Source organism: Capra hircus, chromosome 18, assembly GCF_001704415.2.
Source record: "Capra hircus breed San Clemente chromosome 18, ASM170441v1, whole genome shotgun sequence".
Classification (NCBI taxonomy): Eukaryota; Metazoa; Chordata; class Mammalia; order Artiodactyla; family Bovidae; genus Capra; species Capra hircus.
Window position 1 is genome coordinate 54,095,679 of NC_030825.1, and position 6,102 is coordinate 54,101,780.

A 6,102-nucleotide genomic window follows, 5' to 3' on the forward strand; every position below is an offset into this window, starting at 1 on the left:
CTTCCCAGACCAGGAAGATTTTATTATTACTTTATTTCCAAATAAAGTCACATTCTGAAGTAATGGAGGTTAGGACTCAACGTATCTTTTTGGGGCCACCATTCAACCCTTAACAATATTCTGTTACTTTTTATAAACTTCTTCCTTCTGAATTAATTTGCTTCTTGCTAGAGTACATTCTCTTCTAACTTTTTCAGAGAACATTCTAGATAGGCAATTTCTGAGTCTTGTTCATCCGAAAATGTCTTTATTTGACCCTCACAAAAGGAACCTCAAATTCTAGGGGAACTTCCCTGATGGTTAAGACTCCGAGCTCCCAATGCAGGGGGCGTGGGTTCAATTCCTGGTTGGGGAACTACGCCTCCACATGTTGCATGGCTCGCCAAAAAGAAGACCAAATGGAGTCTCAAATTCTGGGTTCTTAGTTATTTTTCTTGCAGTTAGAAGATACTGGTCCAGACTTCCCTGGTGGTCCAGTTTTTAAGAATCTGCCTGCCAATGCAGGGGACGAGGGTTGGATCCCAGGTCTAGGAAAATGCCACATGCCGAGAACAAGGCAACAAAGCCCATTCACCACAACTACTGAGCCCACATGCCTAGAGCCCGTGCTCCACAACAAGAGAGGCTACCGCAGTGAGAAGCCCATGCGTGCAACGAAAAATAGCCCCCACTGCTGGCAACTAGAGAAAAGCCCGCAGGCAGCAAGGAAGACCCAGTGCAGCCAAAAATAAATAAATAGAATAAAAAATAAGGAGATACGGGTCCTCTATCTGGGTCGCCGATGATAAATCTTTCATCATAAGCAAGCTCTGAGCATAATTTTCCCCAGGATTCTTTACTAGCAGTGTGACCTAGTGCCAGCAACTCAGTTTCTCCATGTAGGTCAGTTTGCTCACCTCTAAAATGAGAGTAACAATAGCAGAACTGTTAGGAAGAGGAAATGAGGTATGTGGAAAGTGCCTACATCGGTATTTGGCACAAAGTATATGCAATATTCAGGTCTGCCATAAAAATAATATAATCCTTGACCACATCCTGGGCAAGCAGGGGCTGAAGCTGTTGTGACCCCTACTGTATCAAAGTGCCCCGAAACCAGAAGGGACTACTGAACCACACAGTGTTTGAATGAGCAAAGAACTGAAACAGGGTCCTCCAGCAAGCGACTTTACTACTGGAGCCGCTGCTTCCACATCTGTAACAGCTGAGGTTGTGGGAATTCAGTAAGACCACAGAGACACGCCTTGAGCTGCCTGGTTCACTCAGTCCTTGACTAACTACATGCTAAGCATCTACTGTGTGACAGACACTGGGGATACGCGCGTGTGTGCATGCTAAGTCGCTTCAGTCAGGTCCGACTTTTTGAGATCCTATGGACCCTAGCCCACCAGGCTCTTCTGTCCATGGATTCTCCAGGCAAGAATACTGGAGTGGGTTGCCATGCTCTCCTTCAGGGGATCTTCCCTACCCAGGGATCGAACCCGTTGTCTCCTATGTCTCCTGCGTTGACAGGCAGGCTCTTTATCACTAGCGCCACCTGGGAAGCTCAACTGGAGATACAGCTGACAGCAAATCAGACCAGGTCCCCGTACTGTGGGGCGGATGGTTTCATGGGAGTCAGACGGTAGGAAAAAAACACAAGTAAAAGAGTTCCAGACAGTCATTTACGCTCTGGAGATGATTAAAAAAAAAAAAAAAAGTGATGTGAACTAGCTGATGGAGGAGACCACACAGTCTCAGGAAAAGGGACTTTATAAATTTTAAAATATGTATATATTACCATCAACGAGCTAACTATCAAAGTAGATTGAGCGCATACTATGAGCTAAATCCTCATAGTCACCTTCCTCTTAGGGACTAGTGTTAAAGAATTCGCTTGCCAGTGCAGGAACGGCAGCAGACACGGATTCCATCCCTGAGTCGGGAAGGTCCCTTGGAGAGGAAGATCTTCTGGAGGAGTAAACGGCACCCCACTCCAGTATTCTTGCCTGGGAAATCCCATGGACGGAGGAGTCTGGCGGGCTGCAGTCCACAGGGGTCGCAAAGAGTCGGACACGACTTAGCGACTGAGCATGCATGTAGGTATCGATAGTTTATTTAACAGATGAAGGAGCTGAGGCCCCAGTGACACGGAGATGGCCTATGAAATTTTGTCTCTAAATCCAAGCACAGAGAGGGTTCCTAGAAGGAAGCCAGCCTGGGCGGGACTCGGTTTCTCCCGAAGGAGAATGGAAATTACCAAAGAAACCTGCAACTCGTGTCTTTTCCGCCAGGGGGCGATGGCATCCCACAAGAGGATTTGAGCTGTAGGGGCGCTGGAACAGGTACCCACCCTCAGGCAAGACCCCCAGCGAAGGCGGCGGTCTGTCCCTTGCCGTCTCCCGACCCGTCTCTCTCTCGCTGAAGTGCAACAAAGGCTCCGCGGAGCGCGGCTCAGGTTAACTCTGAGCCTATTCGATTAGCTGAGCGGGAGAAAGTTGCTCTCACTTCCACAGTATATTTTCCAAGTTGGATTCCTACTTTCAGTTCCCAAGTTGAACTTTCGGATCCTGAATTCGAATCTTTCCAGCTCCCAGAGTTTGCGAGTTCGAGTCTAACACCTGTCCGTACTGTACTCATTTCCCCATCCTTCTTCCAAATACTTCAAGTTCAAAGTCCAGCCCCAACCGAAGTTCCCGGGTAACTCCTCGGAGTCCAGACCTTGCCCCATTCCCAAACCTTCCCCTAACCCCAACTTCGACTTTCCTCTGAACCTCCAAAGGACTATGGTGAGAATGGTGAACATAGGGATACCTCGCTCCTAATTCCACCCAAGAGACTCTGGGCGGGGGGCCGACTGCCGCCGGACCGAAGGCTCTGAAAGCGAGGGCGCGGCCGAGGGGCGCAGTGACCCGGCCAGCGTCCCCACCCTCCTCTAAACTTAGCCGCGGTGACGTGCGGCCCGGCTATCGCGGCGGGGCCGGGGACGCAGGGGGGCCCGAGCGAGCGGGAGCGGCTCAGCTCCGCTAGCCTCTATTTATAGAGCCCGGAACCCGAAATAGCGCGGAGCCGAGCGGCCGGGATGACGCGGGAGCCGCCGGGGGCTGACTCACCCGGCCCGGAGCGGCGGCCCCCGGATGGAGGACAGTGGAGACGCTGGACTCGACCCCGCGCCATCCCGGGCACCTCTTCTGCTGGGACGTCCCAGGTTTCCACGAGGCACTGTTGGTTACGCAGCAAAAAGGAGGATCTGCAGCACGAGAGACTGAGGTTAGATCAGAGGTGGGACTTCCCTCAAAGAGCCCAGAATCAAGGAACTAACTTTATACAAGAAGAGGGGTTGGGAAGGAGGGGAGATGAACCAGATATACACACGTATTCATCACCAGCAACAGGACTGAGGCGTCTTGGGGGCAGAAACATGCACACAACCGAGCCAAACCCCTGGGTCACAGCTGTCCCCCTCTCCGCTTGCCATGGTTCCTTGCATGCTGTTCCCACTCCCTAGAATGCCTTTCCCTGCCTCCCCAGTCTTACGAATTCATGCTCCTCAGAGACCTGGTGCTAAGCGCAATCCCTCACAAATTAAAACTCTGACCCACTGGCCTAGGAGCCCCATGAGGGTAGGGCCAGGCGCTTCTCAGTCATCACCATTTTCCCAACATAAGATAGACCTCTGGAGAAATTAACTGCATGAATAAAAACTGTTGGTAATAAAATAAAATGACGTTTCCCAAACTATCGCAGCAAATGTTGGTTATATGCTACATGCCAGGTGTGAGTTGGGCAGTTATCTCCTATGGGTCTCACTACAACCTTAGGAGGGAGGTATTTTTATTATTTTCATCATCGCCAACCTCATGATGTTGTCTTTTTTGTTTAGTCACTCAGTCGTGTCCGACTCTTTGTGACCCCAGGGACTGTAGCCCGCCAGGCTCTCCTGTACACAGGATTTCCCAGGCAAGAATACAGGAGTGGGTTGCCATTTCCTTCTCTAGGGGATCTTCTCAACCCAGGGATGGAACCTGCGACTCCTGTATTAGCAGGCACATGCTTTACCACCGAGCCATCTGGGAATTCCAACCCCATGTTAGAGATGAAGAAACTGAGGCTCAAAGAATACCTTACATGTCCTCAGAACTGTCTCCTGAACCAGGTACCCTGGCCCCAGAGATGTCCAATTCCCAGGACACTGTGTTTAGTTCCTATTGGACCGAAAGGTAAGGGGTGATTCTCAAAGTGCAGTCCACAGAAACTTGGGGGGGTTCCCCAGCACTTTCTTGAGGTCCCTGGGGTCAAAATGATTATCATAGTGCTGATACTTAACTCACTTTTTCACTTTCTCTCTCAAATGTTCAGTGCCGCCTGCAAAATATCTCAACACACTGGCACAGAAGCCAAGGTGAAGACCTAGCTATCTTCTGTCTAGCCAGACATTAAAGTAATCTGTAACACACTGCCCCTCTTCTTGCTAAATGTTCTCTTTCTTTCAAGTACAGTTGGTTTTGTTTGTTGGTTGGCTTTTTTTTTTTTTTTTTTGCCGTGCCTCAAGGTCTGTGGGGTCATAGTTCCCTGACCAGGATGGAACCTGTGCCCCTTGCAGTGGAAACTCAGAGTCCTAACCACTGGACTATCAGGGAATTCCCCCAAATATGGTGGTTTTAAATTTAAAATATAGGATTTATCTTAACCTGATTTTTTTGAAAATTTTTTAATGAACCAATAAATAATCTTTAACTATCTCAGCTTTAATTTCTAATATAGTAAATATGGATAGATAGAATCCACATCAGCAGAAGTTCTTTGGAGTCCTCATTACTTTTTATGCATTTATTTTTAGTTTTTGCTGCGCTGAGTCTTCGTTGCTACGCCCAGACTTTCTCTAGTTTCAGTGAACGGGGTCCACTCCTCACTGTGTTGCGAGGGTTTCCCCATCGTAGTGGCTTCTTCTGTCACAGAGCTCAGGCTGTAGGAGCTCGGGCTTCAGTAGCTACAGCACTTGGGCTCAGAAGTTGAGACTCGTGGGCTTAGTTGCTCCTTGGCATGTGGCATCTTCCAGGACCAGGGATCAAACCTATGTCCTCTGCACTGGCAGGTGGATGCATCCATTGTGCCACTAGGGAAGTCCAGTCCTCATTACTTTTTAAGAGCGTAAGCGATCTTGAGACCCTAAGTTTAAGAATCCCTGACCTAATACCTAAGTGTTATATGAAAGACGAGAGTATGAAACATCATTTTAACTGGGAGTGGGAGAATGGGAGGGTGGGAGAGTTTTTTTCCGTCAAAGAAACATTAAAGATATCTACAGCATGACTGGCAATCCACCAGGTGAAGGGAGGAGAGCTTTCAAGGCAGTGGGGACAGTTCATGCAAAGCCCCTGTGGTAGAAAGTTGCTAAGCCTACAAAGATGAAACGCATGGAGTGAGGAGGAGAATGGCAAGAAAGAAGGCAATCAAGGGACCAGACTATGTAAGATTGCAAAGGCCATGGTAAGAATTTTGGATTTTATTCTGAGTGGAGAATGGCCAAGGATGGAAGCCCGAAGCCCGGTAGCGAAGTGATCTCAGTTGTCCAGGGAAGATCAGATAGTAGTCTACATAAGGGTGATGGGAAGTCAAAAGGAATGCGTGGGGGCTTCCCTGGTGGTCCAGTGGTTAAGAATCCACCTTGCAATGCAAGGGACACCAATCTGATCCCTGGTCCAGGAAGATCCCACATGCCAAGAAGCAACTAAGTCCCCATGCCACAACTACTGAACTGTGCTTTAGAGCCCTCGAGCCGCAACTACTGAACCCACGTGCTGCAACTATTGAAGCCCCATCGCCTAGAGTCCATGCTTATCTTGTTTCTATTATAATTTCTAGCTGATTAATGTTACTGAATATTATCAGTTGGCCAGGCAATCTGGCCTAATTCTCTGTTTAAAATAGTTTGTTGATTCTCTTAGTCTTTCTTTGAGATGGTAGCATTCCCTCTTGCCTTCCCGTCTTTATATCTCATTTATTTTTCTTGTCCTACAGCATTTGCAAAGACTTTCAGGACAATGTCAAGTGGCAAGGTTGATTGGTCCTCATGTACTCCACAGCGCAGCCTTCTGAGAAGACTTTTTTTTTTTTACTGTATCA